The following is a 24,361-nucleotide window of genomic DNA, read 5'->3' on the forward strand; positions in this document are numbered from 1 at the left end:
TTAAACTGAAACTATTGGAAACACTTAAAAAGTATGTTCTTCACGAATTTAATTTCAGTTGTACTAAGCATAATTTATCCAAATCTTTTATAATATTCTTTATTAAAAATTGGTGTAATGGTGTTAATCATTGCCTCACGGGAAAATACGTCAACTCAAATGAACAACATCTAATAAAAAGAAAAGCAATGGATAAACGTAATAAAGCTGTTAAGTCTAGCAGAGCTTGATTGTCACAAAAAAATGTTTCTATTTTTAATAAAAGGACTGATGATTGTTTTTTTTTTCATCTAATCATAACTGCCTAGAAGGCATTCAGTCATTATTATGACTAAAGTATAGAATAATATTTTTAAATACTACCCAGTGGTTGTCATTTTAAGTTAAATGCTAAAAAGTTTAATACTAAATATAATGGGTTTAATCTTTTTAATCTCCTAATAGTCTTTGTAGAGAGCAAGTTTTTCGCAACTTCATTAGGATGGTTTTCCAATCTTGTCTTGTATTTGGATACGAATCTTCCGATTTCTTCTGCTATTGTGTATATATTGCAGTTTTAATGGATTAGCCAGTTAAGAATGTATTTGGGTGCCTTCAATATTTTCTTAAAGATTTTGTTCTGAGATCTCTGTAGGATGTTTATGTTGGTTCGACTTGCACAACCCCAGAGCAAAAGGCAGTAAGTCCAAATTGGTTTTAAGACTTCTTTGTATACCAAAAGTTTGTTATAAGTAGATAGTTTAGACTTGGGACCCAACAGCCACTATAGTTTTTTGAAATTATCTTCAAGCTAAAATCGTTTTTTTATTATGCAATTTTTTCCATTTAAGTTTTCTATTCAAGAGAAAACCAAGATATTTACGTGTTTAACCTCTGAGGTAGTTTTAATCCCATCGTTTGTGACTGGCGGGCATGTTTCCATCCTTAATGCTAAGGTGATATATGATGACTTACGGTTGTTTATTTCTAGTCTCCAAAATATGTGCCACATTTCAACTAAATCTAGGTGTCGTTACAGAGAATTAGGAGCGGCCATAATGAATTCATATTTTGTTGAAATACAGATACCATCTGTAAATGTTGCGATGTTGGTTGGGGATTGACGATAATATGAAAACAAATAATGGATACTTTTTTATTTTATTAATTTATTATCTTGGCATATGGATACTTCCTTATTTACATAATCAATTAATTACAAATAATAATATCTAAATCTAATGTTAAATAAACGAGTTTTCCACTTTTATACATCTAATTTACATAGTTTTAAGAATTCTATGATAATATTATAAATTTCTATTGATTGTTATCTAAGGAGTTGGGAGATGCTGGTTGGAAATTGATTTTTTTCCCTCTCTAAATGAAAATAAAATCTTCTCTTCTTAAGTTGGTATCTACCGCATTAAAAAAAATATGACTTAGGGATTCCGATTGACTACCACAACTATCATACTGTAAATTATTCGTTATATTTTGCATGTCCAGTTCTCAATCTACAGATTGTTGTAATAAACTCTCTTTCCTTATTTGTTGAATTAAATTAAGATGTATGCGCCACATTTCCAAACAGTTGGCCATATTTGCCTCGTGTTCATAATGAGTCTGAATAGTCATTTTTGTTTAGCCATGTTTTTTACTTTTTGTCTGTAGTCCAATGCTAAGACTTTATAACTCTCTCCAACATAACAAGCCTGTTTAGCTAGGATGTCTACCAGGTCGTTATTAATTATATCCAAGTGACCTTTAATTCAGGCATCTGTGTTATATGATCTAACAGAGTCAGGATTTTAAAAACTAGTGATGTGCCAAGTCGAATCAAGTGATTCGAATCATTCGAATCAAGCCTTTAACGACTTGATTCGAATCAGATTTTACTTGATTCGAATCAACTCGCATCAAGCCGCAAAATATTTACTGTGATAAAATATGTATTAACACAAATTTTTCATAAATATAAAATTTTTCATAAATATAAATATAAAAAAATGTTTTAATTTAATTCAATATTATAATAATATAAAAAATAAATATCATAAATATAAAAAATAAATAATGAATTAAATCATGCGAGCCACCCGACTTTAATATGCTTAAATGTATCAGCCAACTACAATCGTCTTTGTGTGACTTTAACCGCATTCATCGACTAACTATATCATCCGACTTCATGACTCAAACCGAATCAAGCGGCGATATGAGTTGTTCCGACTTCATATGAGCCAACTCGAATCAAGCGGCGATATGAGTTGTTCCGACTTCATATGAGCCAACTCGAATCAAGCGGCGATATGAGTTGTTCCGACTTCATATGAGCCAACTCGAATCAAGCGGCGTTACGAGTTATTCCGACTTCAATTCTGATTCGAATCATCCCGACTTCAAGCCGTTCGAGCGATATGAGTTCAAGCGATATGAGTTAACCGTATGGGCGTGCGTCGTCGTTCTTGCGTGTTTATTTATTTTACGGAGCGCTGAGAGCGATTTTGTTCGTGAAATATCAATACCCAATTTTGATAATAATTAAGTGTTTTAGATTTTAAATGTTATCAGAATAAACCACTCGAAATTATGAATCGAGTTTCGGGAATCTTTCAATGTAATTCTCTTTTGAAACAATTACTAAACACCAGAAAGTCAGTAAATAATATGTTAACTTTTGATTATGTAAGTAATGGCAAATTCACATTAATGAAATAAACTTTCAGCTCTCAGTTTAGATGCGATCCTTTACTGATTACATAGTAAAATAAACAATCGACCCATGATTCCAAATATTATTTTATATGCTTTAGTGATGCACAATTGTTTGGTAATCTATTATTGTAAATTAATTTGAAGATATGTTTTAGCCGTCCTCAAAATTACATCATTTTTAATAATTTTCAGAATATACTTTTTGATAGTGATTTATGTTTACAATTTCTACTTTGTCGGTTATATTGGTTAAACTGACAATTTTGATTATAAATTTGGATCAATTTTACTAAATTAATACATCCATGATTTTTTTTTGTCCATATATATACTTGATTCGAGTTGATTCGAATCATGATTCGAATCAGGTTTTTTTCTGATTCGAATCATTCGAATCGGGAATTTTTCGAGTCGGCACATCACTATTAAAAACAATGTTATTGGTAGAATTTTTCCAGTTACTTATTGATTGAAAAGCACTACGACTGTGTGTGAAGATGACCACTTTTTTGGAGCCGTATTTTAGGCCTAAGTCAATGGTGATTTTTAAACAAATTAACTCCGGTGTATATATGCTTGCGTCCCCGAAGAGAATTGACACTTGAACAGCAATGTTCTTATTTTCATTTATCATTAGTGATAAAACGTTTAACAAATGTCGAGAAGTGTGTTGATGATAAATTGTGCAATAATTTACTGGAAAACGGCAAAATAGTTTTCAAATGACATACCGATATAATAAAAAAATGTGGTCTTTATATTTTATTAGGAGACGCAGCCTACCTGCTGAAAACAAATTTGATGACACCATATAAAAATATTCATTATCTTACACAGACCCAGAAAAATTTTAATAAACAACATAATAGTGCTCGAAGTACTATTGATATTGAACATATATTTGGTTTATTGAAACAAAACTTTAGGCAGCTAAATGAAAAACATTTATCTTATTTGGCATTTTATAAGTGTATAATGTGTTTTACATAATTCGAACATCAAAGAAAAATTTGAATGTTTACAGAAAAGCGAATAAGTTTGAACATTGAGTCCTCGGTTGAAGAAGAATGCACTGCTGAAGCAATATATGCCCGATTGCTTCAGGATCAAAACGCAGCAATTTACGATAATTAAATTATAAAATATCAAAAGAATTTATCATAATTTCAAAGATAGTCCGAATGAAATACAGAAGGAATTGAAAATAGCATTTTAAAAATATTCAAAATGTTCTTTCATGTTAGACAACTGGTATTTAATTAGTGTAATGTATTACATAATGATGTGTTTATATATTTTTTTTATTATTGCTGGTTTTAACAATCAGATTACAATATAATCGTTTTAACAATAAGATTATAATATAATCGTGTAAAGGAAATTAAAGATAAGAAATAGAATTAAATTTTGATTAAGCTTTTCTTTTTTATGACTTTCGCTACTATCGGAATTTTTACATTCTGTCGATCATGCGGTTTGTCATAAATCTCAGAGCGCTGCAGATCATTCTCAGTATTTTGTTTTCGGCGTCTGAATTGATGGTAGAAGAAGCTTTTTGTATTGGTCTGACCTCTTTTATACCTGACGGAGACGGCCGTCTTGAATCGTGCGCATCACAATGCAGTCTGGCTGGCCCAAAACGTCCAGTTTAAAAATCTTTTCTCCTTTTTCCAAAACCTTGTAAGGTCCGTCTAAGGTCTGGTGAAAACATGACTATACTTGTCCCGATCTTTATGAATAAAACTCATTCTCGGGCTATGAGATTACGCAGGCTGTGGTTTTCTAAAGATCCCATGTAAATTGTTCATGACGGTAGTGGTTGTTATGTCCGTATGATTTTCAAAAAAATGACAAGGAAGTCTTAAAGTTCTCCAAAGGTGAATTCTGCGATGAACTCATTAAGTCTTCATTTGCCACTGCTTGCAATACCAATAGAACCCATGGCAACGCTTCTAAGCACGACTCACTTTCGTGAGACATAAAGGCAGATTTTAATGTTCGATGTATGGTTTCAATGAGGCCATTAGGCGGAAAGTTTCTCCGTCGAATTGCCTTACTCTGTAGGTATTCGGAATCTGGATATCCAACGAAAAAGTGCCCATAAACTTCTATCCATCTGGTGTATCTATCTATGCAGGTTAGTAAATATCGCGCACTTTTGCAAATTGGTAGATGACCTACGAAATCAATATGCACTAGTGTCATGTTGTGTGATATGATAACCAAGAAATTTTACATCTGGCGCTCCTAATGTACATTTGGATGCATTGACTACTCCACCATAATCCGTAAGTCGTTGGGACAGACAACGAAGATGTTGTTCGTGTTATTCCGGGTTTTGAATGAAAATATCATCGACGTATCCATGAAACGGTGGAAGTTTTGAGCTGCATTTCTTAGACCAAAGGTCATGAAGGGAAACTCAAATAATCTAAACTGTGTTGTCATGGCCATTTTCGATATGTCTTCTTTGTATACTGGTATTTGTTGGTATGGTTTTTTAAATCAATTATAGAAAAATCTTGCAGCCTTCTAAATTCTGCGAGTAATCAGATATGAGACGCACTGGCCATCTATCAGGAATGGTTCTATTATTCAGAATTCTAAAATCTCCGCAGGGTCTCTACGCATAATCTTTTTTCTTGACGAGATGCAATGGTGAAGACCAAGGGCTATTTGACTGGTCGTGCTATTAAGTCCTGGAATTCCTGCTTAGATTTTTTTTAACATTTCTGGCTCAACGGACTAGGTCGCGATCTGACAGGCGGTCCAGTAGTTGTTTTGATATAATATACCGTCGTGTGCTTAATTTCTTGTGGTGGTCAGTACATCTACAGACTGTCTTTGTAAATTTGTTGTTCCATCAATGAGTCTGAACTTCTTTATATCAACGATGAGTCCATAATGCGTCAGGAAATCTACATCCAAGATTGGTGTTGTGAAACATCAGGAAAGATGAAGTTCCAAATAAATTTTCTCCTTAGATTTAAATTTAATTGTAATTTCATATCTCCACAAAATGTCAAAAACTCAATTGGTGCAGTTTTTAATAGAATGTAATAACCCTAGTGAACAAAATCTTTTAACCAATATATGGCCGAAAGTCTAGAGTGGTTCGATGACGACACCAGAAAAATAGTAGAAAACCAATTAATGAATGTAATGTGTGAGGCCAGAAGAAAAGTCATTGAAGAAAAAAAAATTGTTAACTCGGTAACTGATGAGTTAATAGATAACTTAGGCGAATTTATAAGTTTTTCGTGCCGTAGCTTATAATTTATATAAATTTTCGTATATTTATATTAATAAAACAGATTTATAGTTGAATATGATTTTATTATTGTGCATTTTGTAATTATAGTTACATTACAATTATACACTTATAAAATACAATTCATAATCCATATAGATATCCACTGTCGATAGTTGTTTATTTTACTCTTTTCTTTAAGACAGCAAATGATAGATAGGCAAGCTGTCAAGCTTGTCATTGTACAATTTTTTAACCTCTCAGCCTCAAGTTGTTTGGAAAGTGAACATTTACGAATTTTTGCACTTCTATCCATTTGACCAAAAGGTCTTTTATGGTCTTCATGCTCTAGAAATCTGCTGACTGGTCTTTCCTTTCTTGGTTTTTGATAATTAAGTGCCAAAATTTTCTCAGTACCTTTGGATTATTATTATCAACTAGCCGACCCGGCAAACGTTGTTTTGCTAAGTAAAGGTATATTCAAAACAATTTCTAGAGAGTCAAAAATATTAATACTTTAAGTGCATAAGGATGTGCTGTTTGAATGCTATATACAATGAGGTATTATAAAAACAATGAACCCCATTAGTTTGTCTATATTTTATCAGTACAATCAAACTGGAATTTTATACACTTTCTATAGAAAGCATGGTATTATCCAATCCTTGTCTTTTTTGGTCTTTCGACTTTGAGCAAATATAAACTATATTGTGAAAAACAAAACAATTATATCACAGCAAATAACACATTTCAAACGAACAATTATCTGAGTACGTTCAGTAAAACTACCAGGTACTTCATCATTGTAGAAATGTGCTTTTTTGCTGTTTTTCCAAAATTTGTTATCTAGACTTTTTTACCCCATAGGCGGGGGGGTAACTTGGAACGGCCGGGTGTCAAACATGTTTGATGTCTTATTTTAATATTAAAGGTATTTTAAAAATAATTACATTTTTACCTAATGCTAAAAACGGAAGAAAATACTTTTATTATGGATTTTCAAAGATTACCGTTTATCTCCTGATAGCAAAGTCATGATAATCAAGGTTATAGCTGGCTATATATCTTTCTCCCTCTACTTTCAAATATTGTTGATAAACAATGCTTAACTTTACTGGTTTTTCACACATTAGTGGTGGATCTTTTTAACCCCGGACCTTCATATATTACTATCTATTCTTTGATAAATTCTGGAAAATTATAACTGGGAAAATGTTATTCGACAAAATGTCCTATTGATCGATACCAAACTTAGGTTCTGAGTTTAAATAACATAAATGAAAAATAATATAACCTAGAAAATGTTTTATAAATACCAATGAGTTTATAATTATACAAATGAGATCTTCCAGAGCACCGTGTTTGAGAAAAATATGCCAAAAAGTGCATTTACATATTAACATTTCAAAAAGCCGATATTTTGAGTTTCTAGTAACACTTGCGAAACGTTTAATAACGTTTTTGTGTATAAATATAACTATAAACAAAACTACTTACTATAATTCAATCACAATTAAATAATATTAACGTAAAACATCCTATTAAACGTAATTGAACATCATCTGTCAAAAACGTTTGACATTACCCACAGTCCATTGTGTTATATATTTGACTTCAGCGATGGGGGTATTTCAAACCACAACACAAATTTTATAAATTTATTACAGAACTTATTATACAGAATTTCATTAAAGGTTACTACTACTATAAGGTTCTACTATAAGGTTAGTGTTTATAGAGAGAGACTGTTCCTTGTGATCTTTTTAGAGGTCCCCTGTCCAGCCGCAAATATAGGGTCCATAGAAGGTAGAGTGGAACTCAAGAGATGTAGAGTCCATAGAGTAATGAGTATGCACATAGAGGCATAAATGCGACGGTAAAAAGGTAAAAGTGTCGGCGCATAACATACCTTCCCCCTTCATTATGACTATTATTTACGATTACAATAAATTATGAACTCTAATCGAAAAACATAATATAGAAACAAAGTACATAGTAAAAGAAAAGAAAAGAACAATTTCATAAAGGACATAGAAATGACACATAGAAAAATGGAAATCAATAATATGTTAATACAATGAAAATGATCAAGAAAATGATATTTATAAATTAAAACAACGCTTAAGACTAAATATTCCAAAACCAATGCTTAAAACTAGTACAATGTAGAAATGAAAATTAGTATAAATCAATCATTAACAATAGAATAAAAAGATAATAGAATTAAAATTAACACATATAATAATAGAAATAATATCATTTTAAATAGAATTATAATCATTGTATAAAAGGTTTTATCCTATTTACATGATCTTTCAAAGATTTCTTTCCACAAAGCAGAGTATAATTAACAGATGAGTCCTTAGAAATAATTTCATATGGACCATCCATGGCATAATTAATTTTTTAGATTTTCCTCTATAAATAGTTTAAAAATGACATAAGGCAGCCAATTATCCCAATCCGACTGATCAGGTTTGACAAAATTTCTATATATTCGATTAACGTACGATGGGATCGTTGCGCCATTAGATTGCGGATGGTAAGCAGTGGTTTGAATTTTAGAAATTTTAAGTATCTTACAAGTATTTTTTAATAAAGCACTAAGGAAGTTAGTGCCCTGGTCAGTTAATAATTTTGTTGGGATGCCATAATTACAGACAATGTCTTCTACGAAACCATAGCAATAGTCTCGGCATCCTGACTTTTAATAGCAATTGCTCTACTAAACTTGGTTAACAAATCCTGAAATGTTAGTATATATTTGTTAAACCTAGAAGCCTCCGTTAATGGCCCTACTATATCGAGAGATTATGGGATGTTTATTCAAGTGATAACTTTTATTGCGTTGACATAAGTCACAATTTTTAAAATTTTCGAAGATCGCGTCGAAGTTTTGGCAAGTTATATTTAATGAGATTCTTTTTAAAGTACGTTTAAAACTAGCAATTGCTCTACTAAACTTGGTTAACAAATCCTGAAATGTTAGTGTATATTTGTTAAACCTAGAAGCCTACGTTAATGGCTCTACTATATCGAGAGATCATGGGATGTTTATTCAAGTGATAACTTTTATTGCGTTGACATAAGTCACAATTTTTAATAAATTTTCGAAGATCGCGTCGAAGTTTAGGCCAGTTATATTTAATGAGAATTCTTTTAAAGTACGTTTAAAACCTTGATGTCCACCAAGTGGCTAAGTATGATATTCCTTAAGTATTCAAGTTTGTCGTCATGATCTTTTGAAGTATTTGAATATATTACAATATCATCAAGATAAACAAAACATTTTACACTTTGTAGCCCGGTTAATACAGAGTTGATTAAGCGTTGAAACGTAGCCGGTGCATTTTTCAAACCGTACGGCATACGTTTGAATTCGAAATGGCTAAAAGGTGTGGAAAAGGCTGTTTTTGATTTATCCTCTGCACTCATTGGGATCTGATGAAACCCTGAGGCGAGGTCTAGAGTAGAAAAATATTTTGAATTACCTAACTGATCTAAAATTTCCGTAATGTTTGGTAATGGAAAGGAATCGCCAATAGTTGAATTGTTTAATTTTCGATAATCAACAACCAATCGCCACCTTTGGTCATTATTATCATTTTTCTTGGGAAGTAGTAATATAGGAGCATTCCACGGGCTCGTACTATGCTCGATAATGTTATCGTCTAACATTTCTTGCACTTGCCTATCTACTTCCTTTTTATGAACTTCATGAATACGATATGGTTTTACATTAATGAGTGGAGTCCCCAAAGGAGTATTAATTTAGTGACAAATAGAGGTAGTAAAAGAAAGCTTGTCTCCATTTATAAAAAACGTCATTAAATTTAGTACAAATATTAGTAAGGGAATGCAACTCCTCTTTATTTAAATGTGTCTTTTTACACTATCTAAGATTCTAAGTCTGGTATCCTATCTACCTTAAATTAGAAGAGTTGATTTGTATTAATTATATTTACAATACATTCTAGGTTTACAGGAGAAACTAAAGTATTTGCAATAAAAACCCCGTTGCTTATTTCTGACTTTTCTTTGACTCCTACTAAATTCGAATCTATCCTAACTTTCACTATGGTTTCGGACCTGGGTTTTAAATTAATTAATAGGTAATGCAATAAAAGTGAGTCAAAGCCTCGAAAATCTAATTTAGAATTATTTATATCTACATACTGCGAAACTTTTGCAAAAAATCAATGCCTAGAATGCTTTCAAAAAATCAATGCCTAGAATGCCATCTCCCTTTATTGGAAGATCATCTCTTACTATATTGAAAGTATAACTAACCAACTTATTGCCTAACTTAAATTTTAAATCTGCCTACCGATGGTTCATTAATGTACCCAATACACTAACTAATTTTAATTTATCATCGAAACTATGCCTAATATCAACATTGTCTGCTAAAGTTTTAATTTTTACTAAACTAACTTCGGCCCCTCTATCTACCAATAAATTTATTTTATCTGAATTTGTGTCTATACTATATAATTAACGAAAGCTAAATTATTGTGATTATTTAAACAAGAAAGCTGAGCTTCTCTCAACTCACTGCCCTTACTAACTTGAGCTGTGCTACAGCTAGGAGTCTCCCTATCTACAAAATTCACTTTTAGTTTTACTGAATTACATGACTTCTACTGAATTACATGACCTTTATTTTTGCAATAAGCACATATTGGAATTTAAATTTTAGGTATTTGAAGAGGTTTAGTTGGATACGTAGGAAAATGACGCTTAAAAGGTTTAAAATCTTTACTATAAGAAGAGCTTGAAGTCATTAATGTTTTTTCTTCAATAGCTATAGTTTTTGCTTGTTGCAAAGTAGAAGGTTGTCTAGCTTTAATTAAATATTTTAATTTAGGATTCAAACCCCTTGAAAAATGAGAAGAGCTTGATCATTTAAAAGATCAGAAATTGTTGAGTTTGTGGAAGGTTTATTATTTTTCCTAATAGTAGCTTCAGTGAGTTCAGTCAAAAGTTGTTCTAATCGACTTGCAAAAGAATGTACGTTTTTTGTTGTGTCCTTGTCTACATTTATTAAAGTCAGTTTGTAAAGATAAAATAGATCTTCGATCTAAATATAAATTATCTAACTCGCTTTTTAATTCATCGAACGTTTTGAAAGATTTGTATTGATGTACAATGTAGTCGAGAAGTGCAGTATGATAGTCTTCATGTAATTGATCAAAAGCAAAATTACAATTGCGAATGAAACGAGTATATTTATCTTGGCTTTCTCTTCTCTGATTTGGATACTCGAAGCTCTGCTGGTTCACTTTGTTGTACATTCAATATTATATATTAACCTACACATTTAACATGAGATTAGTAAAATTGTTTAAATGAGATTAAAAAAAATAGTTATAATTAAAAATAATTATGAACAGTGTGGTTAATTGGAAATAGTAATATAGTATAATGAGATAGTAAAATATAGTAATTTTACACTATATCACAATCAAGTTCTATAAATAGTATAAATTTTAATGATGAAAGAAAATGGTAATTAAGATATAGTAGAATTAGAATTTGCTTTGGATATGGTAAACATTGATTTTGAATATAGTAAATATTAAGAATAAAGTTGTAAAATGTGTGATCAAATAGGATATAGAAAATAGAAATAGTAATTTGTAAGAAATAGTAGATTTAGTAAATATGATACTTTCACACCAAAACACAGCTATAGTCTAGATTTAGAAAACAAGATGTAGGATATAGTAAAATATAGTATAATAATAAAAATATAATTGCAATTAGTGTGATTAATTTGGAAATAGTAGAAATAGTAATTGAAATGGAATATAGAAGATGTAGTAAAATATCACACTAGTTACAATTAAATTTTACTAATTAAAACATTATTTAATTTGGAAACTTTGATATAGAAAATATAGAAATAACATGGAAATTTATATTATGTTAAATATAGAAAGAAATAGAATGTCTAAAATTTGGTAATGACCGTATAATAACTCATAATGAAATATGTATATGATACTGTCCTGTAATGGCGTCCAAAATGCCGTAATGGCGGAATTCGGGCCAAAAGAACTTCGAATACGCTGTGATGTCTGCGGCTTTGGCCGTTCGCTACAAGCTTTCCACTTGTGTCCGATACGGAATACTTTCTTTCTTCGCTTATTTTATGGCGTCGATGTGTTTTTCTTGATTTTGTAAAATTTACAAAATATTACCTCGCATACAGGCCTATTTTTAGTTCATTCCAGCGCTACCACCAATGTTAATATTTGTCTTCAGCGATAGAGATATTTCAAACCACAACACAAGTTTTATAAATTTATTACAGAACTTATTATACAGAATTTCATTAAAGGTTACTATAAGGTTATGTGTTTCTTGACGTATAGAGAGAGACTGTTCCTTGTGATCTTTTTAGAGGTCCCCTGTCCAGCCGAAAATATAGGGTCCATAGAAGGTAGAGTGGAACTCAAGAGATGTAGAGTCCATAGAGTAATGAGTATGCACATAGAGGCATAAATGCGACGGTAAAAAGGTAAGAGTGTCGGCGCATAACAATTTGAAGTAATATCTCACCTTTCCGACAACTTACTGATTAGCACAAATTTTTCAAGACTAAGACTGGCCAAATCGGTTTAGCCGTTTTCGAGTTTTAGCGGATCATTTTATCGAGAGCTCCATTTTTATATATAAGATTACCCAATAACGAGATGGTTTAAGCTTGAGGTTTTTCTTCAATAAGTATATTTTTACAGCAAGGGCAAAAAATTCTAAGGTCCACATTTTTGACAACGGTTCAGTACCTCGTGTGAAGCAAAGTTTGTTATGTGGGAAACGTTCACGCCTGAAATAAGGTGTTCGTTTTGTTGGTAAATATTTTACCATGTCACTCCGCCTTTGCAAATCTACTCTTACTTCCTTCCAACTGGTTCAAGTTATTTAATGCCGTTTCATGATTTGTTCGCCAAAAATCTACTCTTACTTCCTCCAACTGGTTCAAGTTATTTAATGCCGTTTCATGATTTGTTCGCCATTCATCTTCGAGAATTTGACCCATAATATCAGTGGCTATAATTACAACCGGTGTGTACAATAAGTTCGAGGGTTTACTTGCCCCAAAGAAATGTGTGAAAATACTGTATATAATATAGTTTGTTCTCCTTGCTAATACAATGCTCTGAGCTTTATCGGTTGTAACTGCTTAGCTCCTTGCTCCTTGACTGATATGCAGTATCGAAATGACGTCTTTTTTCCAATTTTGGGTCCCTGTCCCTGCCGTACCAATAAGTTTTTGAAAATCTTCTACTAACATTCTCATAAAGTTTTTGAAATGTCCAGTGTTTTCATTGAAAATTAGTGACTTAAGTACATCACTTCGGATTCTAAATAAAGGCGCCATAATAATGGCAGAAGACTTTGTAAAATCTTTGCTCAGGAACCAATATGCGATCAAAATAATTCCGACTTTGAATTGCGGTCACACATTGTAAGCCAAGAAATAAACACTCTAGAACGAAAATCTAACGCTTGAACAAAAACCGATTACTTTTCTTCTATGCTGAAATATAAATGCATGATAAATACATGTTATTAAAATATTCATCTATAATAATAACACTTTTATTAACTATGCTCTCACTGTGCGCCGCGAACGAGAGACAACGCATGCGAGCGTCGCAAACAGGATTCGCCCCGCACAAATTCGTGCAATGGAGACGCACCATTAAGCGTTTCAACATTATCTGAGAATTGGCTCCAGAAATTATATTTGAAAAGTTGACTGCACATTACTTATTGTTAGTAAATGGTGGTTATGAAATGTTGCTTGTCGATTTGTCGTACAGATGTTTGGCAAATATAATAATTTGATTTTGACAAAATCTATGTGGCGTTAATTCATAGATCAAATGGTTCTAAAAAATCAAGTACATACTCACATCAACTACGTTGTCATTAATTATTTTTTTCATATGCTTTTTTCAATTATTAAATATTATTTTTTATTAAACTTGCATTGATTGTTTCAGAATTAAGCTTATGTATAGGACATTCATTTATTAGATCATAATTGCAGAGATTGAGGTAGCAGGTCCATAGACCATTTCTTTTTTTATCAACGGCTTTAATTTAATAGCCACTTGAATATTATTTGCCTCTTTTCAGTACAAAATGCTCTACAATACACCACAATACACATGTTCAAATGGCAGTTTGGTTTCGTGTTTTTTTATGTGATTAAAAGCAGAATAACGTAGAGAGGAAGCTATATAGAACTTGAAACGCAACCTCTATGGCTTCATACATAGATATGATATATACATAGATAAGTAAACATAAACATGGATGTATACTAGGGTTTATACATAGATAAAAGAAAAGTATGGGTTTACGTTTATCATATCATACCTTTGTACCATGCTTACAGAAGATAAATATAATAAGTAGTTTTTCTTTGTATTAAAATAAATAATGGAAGTACGAATTTGAAATTAAGAATTGATAATGTTTTTATCAAAATTTTAAACGCCGTGTACGTTTTATTTTAAGCAAATTTATAAAGTGTGTAATTCAATTGACAGTATGCGCCAGTTGCCGCGAGTAGCGCTAGTTGTTATTAATATCACCGTCGCCGTAAATCTTTGTCGGTGTAGACGCGCATTCTGTTTGGGTTTCCCGCCTTTTCGACATGACACGATGCAAAAGAAAATAATCTGTTACTTCAGTTCGTTACGCGTGGTTCTTTCGATTCTAGTAAAGTGTTACGAAAAGTTTTTAATTGTAATTTTATATGTCGACAGCTAGTCTTGGTAGGTTTTTTATGACACTATACTATTATAAATCAATTAATAATATTAACAATTAATAGCACAATAATAAACTGTGTATTAACAATTAATAGTTCAATTAATAATACTGTGTTCAATAAATAGTGTTGATCTTTATGTTTCTGGCAACAGTAATGGAGATCGTCTACTTTATGAATTACGATTCATGAATTAATACATTTATTAATGTGTTTTTGTGAAATTTCAAAGATATTTGTTTTCAGATATTTGCCAAGATAATAAAAATATTCCGCACCCAATTGTTAATGGAGGTCGGTTTCGAAGAGAGTAATATTTTATTTAGACATAAGGTAAGTGTTTACTATAATTATTTAAATGATGCTGATAAAATAATGCTGAATATCAAATAATAATTCTTCTCAAGTTATATGGCTCTCTGAACTCATCATCAGAGCATATTTTTTATATTGTGAAATATCAAAAAAATATTTTAAGTGCCTGTGGCCATTATAATATTTATCCAGATTATACCTGATTTGACATGAAGGAATCATTAGGATGAGCAATAATTGACTTATAGAATATTATTCTTCAAAACATATACTAAACAAGAATAAGGATTTGTATTTTTATTATGTTCACCTTGATTTTTTACGTTGCCAAAAAAGTCTTCAAAGGTATTCTGATTAAAATTTTGCATACACAAATAATTAAATCATTTAATTGAATTGAAATTTTTCCTAATTATGCTCCATTTTTTAATTGTAGATGTTTTCATAACGATTGTAATGTAATCTAAATGCGTTCAATCATTACATGCATTGCAGTTATCTTGGCAAAGAATTATTATTAATGGAGCAATGAAATATATTATATTGTTGGAAAATGAGGTAAATAATTGGCATTATCAAAAAGATAATTCATGAACTCCGAAATAGTGCTCACATTTGTTTCATTAGAATGTACATTGAAAAACTGAAGTCTAAGAGCTACACGTTTTGAAAATACTTGTGCTGCAGAGCTATCCTTTATTTTTTTTATTTTTGTTTTATCAAGGTGTTCTGTTAAGGTAGGGCAAAACGGGCGCAAATTGCTATAAAAATCATAATAATCTAATATCTTTCCAACATGCTTCTTATGCCTCTCCTTTTTGATCTAAAAATTAAATTTATTTCTTAGCTTAGCTATTGTGGAGGATCATACAAAAGAACTTTATCATAACTGGCCATCTATTCAAATGTAAGTTTATTCCAGACGAGATTTCGTGTTTTATATAGTTCCTCAGTATCTATTGAAGATGCACATTTATAGTTTTGCAATTAGCAGCAAACTGATTCCAAACTATTACTATAACATTTAGAGTCTAAATGCCTACCTTTGAGGGAACTAAAATTTAGGTCAGATATGTGCTTGGTTATATCAACCAAGAAAGATAAATCTCGTATCCATACTGGATTAAAAAACAAACTTGTGTCTTGATTTTTCATTTCTAAAAATTGCATATTTCTCCTCTCAAATCACAGAATTGGTTTAGAACCTTTGGAGCAACATAATCAACGCACCTCGGTATAGTAGGTCAAACCCGTATAGTTACTATCTAAAACGCTTAAAAAAGCTGTAAATTGACGCTGATTTAATCCCCGTGATCTTATAAAATTTACAATTTTCTTTATGTATAATAGAATATTCTCTATGTTTATTATCTACGAGCACAGTACTTGCTGTAAGATGCAATAGGTATGATGAAGATTTGAACCGTTAACTCCATGAAGTTTCTGTCTAAGTAACGTTACAAAACCTTTGTTTTTTCCTGTCATTGATAGAGCGCCGTCTGTAGCTACAGAAACTAATTTTTCTGAAGGTAGATTAAATTTCTGCAATATATCAAAAGCACAAGTAAATATATCTTGTCCTGTGGTAGTACCAGCCATCGGAATTAGTTCTAGCATTTTTTCAAATATGTTAAAATTGTTGTCACATGCACGAAAAACACTGCTAGCTGAGCCGTGCCACTGATATCCGTGGTCTCGTCACAGACAATAGAAAAGCTTTTGATAGTAAGTGATCTATTTCTGATTTGATCACTCAAATTGGAGACTAAGTCAGTAATTCGTTCGTCTACTGTATGCCGAGACAATGTGTTCTGAACGGACGCGTCCAAAGAGATCCGGATCAAGTGCTGCCAACTCCACCATAGAACAAGGATTTCCTATATGTTAAAACCGCTAGTTACGCCGTTCACTGTTGCGTTGGCGCGCATTTGAAACGCATCATTACGGAATATTCAGTAACTACTGATCATAGATAAATAAGCATCTGATGAAGAAGCTACTGACAATAAGATATAAACTACTTGTTAAACAATAAATTATTGTTAATTTAATTAATTGTAATTATTGTTAATCAAATGTAAATATTTAAAGTAATTGTTAATTACTTAGCAGTTGAATATTTCATTTTTTTCCTCATAGAATTGTTATTTATTGCATATTATCATTTGTCAGCATATGCGGGAGGTGGGGCCGCAAAAAAATCTGCTGCGGGACGCGAGTTTGACACCCATGATTTAGACCAGTGATTCCCAAACTTATTTCACCTACCGCCCCCTTTCCAGAAAAAATGTTACTCAGCGCCCCCCTTACAAACTTTCCGAAGGAGAAGTTTGTTTTCATCAAAAAAAATCCGCTAATTTTATGTTTTCTCGACGTTTCAAGCCATTCTGAATCAAATGAGACCAACATTTGGAAAAGTATGTGTGTGTGTGCGTGAACAGATTTTTTTGCCGTAAATCGACGTTTTCTCTAAAACGACTGGACCGATTTCAAAAATCTAAAAGCCATTCGATGTATCTCGATGAGGACTATTGTTTGTCAGTTTTGTGCGACGATCGGCCACGCCGCTTCTTTATAAATAGCAGAAAAATGAAAAAAATTTCGTATACGTTTTAGCCCGCAATTCTAAATCTATTTTAAAAATTCAAAAACCGTTCGAAAGATATTGGTTGGGAATCGACCTGATTAGTTCTTGGTAATGATCGGCCAAGCCGTTTTCTTGTAATAAAGTGTTTTTTTTAATTTAAGCAGTAGTAATTAATAAGTAGTAGTAATTTTTGGACAATTTATATTTTTTTTTGGCGGTAGATACCACAGTCTTATAGATCATACTAAAATATTACGGTCCTACGACAAGTCGTTAAATTTTGAAAATTCGTCAAAGTTTGCAAAAAGTAGTATCGTTTTTATGGCGTTTGTCAAAATTAGAATTTTCAACGATGCTTGAAAGCGCATAAACCGATTTTAAAATTTTAAAAGCCAATCGATGTATTTCGATTATAATTTTAATGTGAGGGAAGAGGAATGACGGGGGGTTTGCTCGTACCTACGGTAAATTTGTTTGCAAAAAGTCATAAAGGGAATCGCGTTAAAATTCAAGCAATAGCGGATTTAGACTCGGAAATTAATACAATATCAAAATCGCTATTCCAAAAATTACGCGTTAAATCTCAATCCAGGAGCCTTAAGCTCCACGGTGTTGTTGGAATTTCAACGAAATCGAATAATTTTACAAATTTAGAAATATTTAATGAAGATGGTACATTTGCAAAAAATAAAAAAATATAAATGCCTTTGTGCTTACGAAAATATTGAGTCTACTACCCGCGCAGCAAATCCAAATTGCTGAACCAAATCTTCCTAATGGATTAAAACTTTTGGATTCACACTTAAATATTCCGCAGCGAAGTAAATATGTTGATAGGTGTTGATACGTTTTTTGAAATTTTAGGTAACGAAAGAATTATACTAGGACCCGATAAATCTATTTTACAAAACGCGGGTGGACAGTTACGGGTAGATATCAAAGAAATATAATCAATAGCACGACAAATAATCCGCCAACTTTACAGATTCTCTTACAAAAAATCTCTTAAAGAATCCCTTACCAAATTTGGTAAAGTTACACGCTTTGAAAAGTTATATAAATTATCGACATACAAAGAAACATATGAACCATTCTTTTCATTAAACCTTTTGCGAAACAAGAATTGGCAGTGCATAGTTTTAAAAATTATTTACTTGCTAATACACCTATGCAAATATGGTTGATTAACTTCAATTAAAATATTATCTTTATATAATTCAGTGTTTTTTAATATAATTCAATTTTAATCATTTATTTATATATATATTAATATTATAATATTTTTTTAGTTTTGTGCTTCAAACGCCCTTTACAACTAAGCATCGCCTCCTAAATACACCAAAGCCCATCACCGCCCCCCAGAATCGCCGCAGCGCCCCCAAGGGGGCGCTGGCGCCGACTTTTGGAATCACTGATTTAGACCAATACTTAGTAGTTTTCTTACATCATCTACAACAACACATTTTGAATTAATGCTATTCACATCTCCATTCGATAAGTAAAATGCAAAAGATGATGCACCCAGTGATGTTTTATGCTTTTAACAACAGTCCGATCTTTTGCGATATGTAGGCAAACAACAGTCCGATCTTTTGCGATTTGTAGGCAAACAACGGCCTAATAATTAATAATTAGTAATTTAATAATAGTTAATAATTTTCACTTCCAAACATACAACTTATCGATTTCATCTGGCAATCATAAACAATAAAAAAAAGTGTGTTTCTAAACACGATCGTCAAATTAAAAGTGTGCGGCCAACGTGTACAAAAAAGTAAAAGGACGAGCTCTTGTATTTAATGTTGCTGGGGGAAAAGAAAACATTTTCATTCTATTTTAGTCTTGCTTGTAACTTCTACCTCAATGTTTTTTTTGTGTATTTATTTTTCGTATTTCCTTTCTCAATACATTTATAGTATAAATATAACTATAAGTATAACTATGTGGTATATATGAAAATGACTACTAAAATACATATTATGAAATAGGAAAGTGAACATTTGGAGTTGTATGTAGTTTTTCAGCGACTTTTCTTTTGTGAACTTTTTCATTTTAATTAATTTAAGTAATAAAAAGAATTTGACATAATTTTCTTTGCGTTATTTTCAAAAGCGGAAAATACTTAGGAAATTTTCCATAATTACTGTTTTTTTATCTGTATTATTTTGCATACTGAAAGAAAATAAATATGTTGGGACGCCTCCATTGAGTAACTATCCGTGAAGAATGGCAGACAGTGATTATTTGATCAGGTCGGCAGGCCAATTTCTTATCTCATATAGAAAATTTTGGTTATCTTATGCTGACAGTATTTTATTTACTTTTGGATAATTTCTATGTATTTTGTGCAGTTTACAAAGTTTACTTAAATATTTTAAATTAGGACTTTCTAAAGCTCCTGGCGATGAGTTTGTGAAAATACACTTTCATCACAATTAAAGTGTATCCGACTACACATGCCACAGCTGATTCGTGAATCACTAGAAGACTTTAATTTTACATTACAATTATTTTTGAATTTGGTAAGTGATAATTTAGAATTCAGTTTATATTTATACCATGAATTACGTTTTCGGTTTCATTATATAATTTAAAACAGTGTTATTTAATAAACAGTATGCATTTTTGATTGTGAAAAGTCCCCGACTATAATTATCGGTCTGTTGAGGAGAAATTATTTTATGAAAACTTGGAATTTATTGCGATCTTTCTTTGTAAGTTAAACAGCTTTTACGAAATTGATTAAAAATCATATTACGATTTCTAGCATTAATGTTAATGAATTGTTTTTTATCTACGAGCCAATGGTTATTTTTCGTTTTTGAAATTGAAATTGAAAGAAAAATACAATTTATTGTATTTGTGTATAATAATTTAATTAATTTAATTTATGTATAAAATGGGACAAGTTTATTTATTCGGTCTTCTCTTCTATATTATCAAATGTCTCACCACAGCCTGGACACCTGATGTCCATGATGCATTCTTCCTAATCTCTTTCCCTAGATGCATGCAATTTCATCAGGCTGACAAGTTCCATAATTGCAGAGTTTGCAACGGAATTTTTGCTCCTGGTTTCCGTTTTTCCGTACTGTATATTTGTAGCAATTTACGTAAGGGCCTATGCGTCGGAGTACCCAGTTTGTTGTGTTGAAACAAACTCGTCTTCCTCACTCGTAAGTCGTAATGTACCCGGGCTCAGATTCTTTCCGGACCAAATTCAAAAATCTGTTCCTGTGTGAAGTTTTATTCAATGGTAAATTGCGCATAATTAATATATTTACGATCAATTTACAAGTAGATTTTTAGTTTGTTGCGTCGAACTTGAATTGATATTGATATGTGACGCTAAATATTTTAAACCTGATGATAATTTTATAGCAAAGTTATCATTATCATTATTTTATAATATGATCATATTCATGAACATTAATTTATAATATGATTATATTTATAACTCTCTCAAAATTCTGAATTGTTTATTATATTGAATTGATGCTAAATAAGAGTCAATGATTATGTCATCTAACCACTCATTTCTATTCAAAGTGAAGAAATTATTCAATTTAATGGCATATTTACCCAAAAATCCTATAGCATATGATATATCCCTGTTATACATGAAGGGTTTTATATTAGTGCAGTAAACTGAGAGGAAAAAAGGGTATAACCTCTGAATTTTTTTACTGTGCTCCGAATTTCATGAAATTTTGGAATTAGGTTCATCTTACCCTCAAATTCAAAAGTGAAAACAATTCGGGTTGCGCCATCACCCCCCGGGGGGATGACCCCCCTTCTCAATTGTGTAATTACATTTTTTTTAAATAACGTCGGAAATCGATAGAAGAGCTAATTATAATAAAAAAATGTCTTCTATATTTTTTCAAAAAAACTAATAATTTTCAAGTTACTGGCCACTAAAGATTCATATATTTTTGGCGTTTTTTTTCGTCTTTTTGCAAATATCTCCTAAATTATACATTTTAACGAAATTCATGTAATGAACAAAATAATGTCAATAAAAATCTTAATAAATCGGTATTACATAAAGTGTTCTAGGAAAAATATTAAGCAAGATTTGAAAGAGCAAAGTCGTTTTTTATTTCGTTCAAGATTTAATTGTTGTATTTAAAGCCATCTAGTGTCGAGGTTTTACATTTTATGCATTTCGGTGAAATTGGGTTTTATAGTGCTCAACATAAGCTTTAAAATGAGTGCTGTTACAAGTTTTTTGCGTGTAAAATGAGTGAGCTATCATGCAAATAAGAAGGCATATACGAAGTTTTTTTCTTTTAAATCATATGGTTTAATGAGCGCCATTTCCACCAGAATTAAAGTAATTCACATTCCATCTAGAATTCACTTCATTATAGACATCTTGATGGATTCTAGTAGATTCACTACTTTAGTACAAACTATTTTCAGAAAACTCACGATTTTATAAAAACTTTTATTTTTTATTTTAACATTATTTTGTTCATTTTTTATTTTGACATTATTTTGTTCATTTTAATTTTACAAACTATTTTCAGAAAACTCACGATTTTATAAAAACTTTTTTTTCAATTTTTTTAAAAATCGAAATTATTTTCATTATATCTCAAAAAGAATAAAAGATACGTATAAAAGCTTATAGATAAAAATCAAAGGAATCTTTCTGGCTTATTATTGTTTTTTATTATTTTTCTTTCACACAAAAATTGACAGAGTTATGAATGTTTAAAGACTGCGCGACCGCGCAAATTGGAAAAAAAAGTTTTTATAAAATCGTGAGTTTTCTGAAAATAGTTTGTACTAAAGTAGTGAATCTACTAGAATCCATCAAGATGTCTATAATGAAGTGAATTCTAGATGGAATGTGAATTACTTTCATTCTGGTGGAAATGGCGCTCATTAAACCATATGATTTAAAAGAAAAAAACTTCGTATATGCCTTGTTATTTGCATAATAGCTCACTCATCTTACACGCAAAAAACTTGTAACAGCACTCATTTTAAAGCTTATGTTGAGCACTATAAAACCCAATTTCACCGAAATGCATAAAATGTAAAACCTCGACACTAGATTGCTTTAAATACAACAATTAAATCTTGAACGAAATAAAAAACGATTTTGCTCTTTCAATTCTTGCTTAATATTTTTCCTAAAACACTTTATGTAATACCGATTTATTAGGATTTTTATTGACATTATTTTGTTCATTACATGAATTTCGTTAAAATGTATAATTTAGGAGATATTTGCAAAAAGACGAAGAAAAACGCCAAAAATATATGAATCTTTAGTGGCCAGTAACTTGAAAAGTATTAGTTTTTTTGATAAACTATAGAAGACATTTTTTTATTATAATTAGCTCTTCTATCGATTTCCGACGTTATTTTAAAAAAATGTAATTACACAATTGAGAAGGGGGGTCATCCCCCCGGGGGGTGATAGCGCAACCCGAATTGTTTTCACTTTTGAATTTGAGGGTAAGATGAACCTAATTCCAAAATTTCATGAAATTCGGAGCACAGTAAAAAAATTCAGAACTAAAACGCTCCGTTTACTGCACTATATAGAAATGAAAATCTTTAACTACATTATTGTTAGGATACAAACCTATTTTTAGTTCTGTGCCAGAGTCAGCAGAGTTATTCGTGTCCAGGCGTTTATGCAAGAAAAAGTATTTTTTCCACATAAGTAAAAATTGACCGAATTTTTAGATTTTTTGTTTTATGTTTCCATTGTATTTCTTATATTTTTAAATGTAAAACATCACAAATTTTTATAACTCGGTCAACATTTTTCTGATTAAGTATACAACTGATTCAAATCATTGATCATAGTCCACAACTGTGAGATGCAAATAATCATACATTCGATTTCTCGATATAAAACCTCTACCATCCACGATATTTTTGTGCAAGTCCACTAAATGATTTTTCAATTTCAGTCGTTGAATGTAATTAATAAACAATTTATTTCCTGCAGGCAATTGCGATGGACATTTTGTTTTCTCCCTCTGGCAGCACAATCGCACAATTCATAATGCCTTTATAGATTTCATATGGTTTGCTTTGCTCGGTGTTATTGGTTCCTATCACTACTATTTTATTCGAATACTTGCCGTTTTTTAATAAGAACAAAACATTTCCGGTTTTATCTCGTCCAATTCCAAAATTGGCAGCATTAAAAGTTTCAAATTTGCAAAAATTTACAATAAAGAGTCTCTCTTGAGTATCACTTCGTGGTCAATTTTAGACCGTTTTAAGTTATTTTGATGTTTTTGACACCGAGTGTTATTTGACCTTGGAGTAGGGACCGTGCATTTTTTTAATCGTTGCAGAGTTTTTGGGCATAGTAAATAATTATAATAATAAATGAGCAAGTTAATTTCTAATACAAACCACCTTATAATTCCGATAATTCAATGTTTTATGTAAAGATATCTTCATCAGAATTCTGATATAAACAGGCACAAATTTCTAAATTATTATAGTAACTTACAGAATCTCGGGAAAGTCTCCACGAAATTCTAAATTATCATCTAATATACTAGATTGTCTAAGCTTATTATAATATCTTACAGAAACTCTCGGAAGCGAGATAATTGCATTCGCAAACTGAACCGCCCCAGCTTGCTTCATCGTTCTGAGACTAAAATAATGATACTGTCATAACTTATTGCTAAGTATATTTACCAATGTATTTATATAATATTATATAAATTTAACATTA

This window comes from Ctenocephalides felis, unplaced genomic scaffold (assembly GCF_003426905.1).
Source record: "Ctenocephalides felis isolate EL2017-DRISC unplaced genomic scaffold, ASM342690v1 CF-g0.4_SCAFFOLD_00417, whole genome shotgun sequence".
NCBI classification, from domain to species: Eukaryota; Metazoa; Arthropoda; class Insecta; order Siphonaptera; family Pulicidae; genus Ctenocephalides; species Ctenocephalides felis.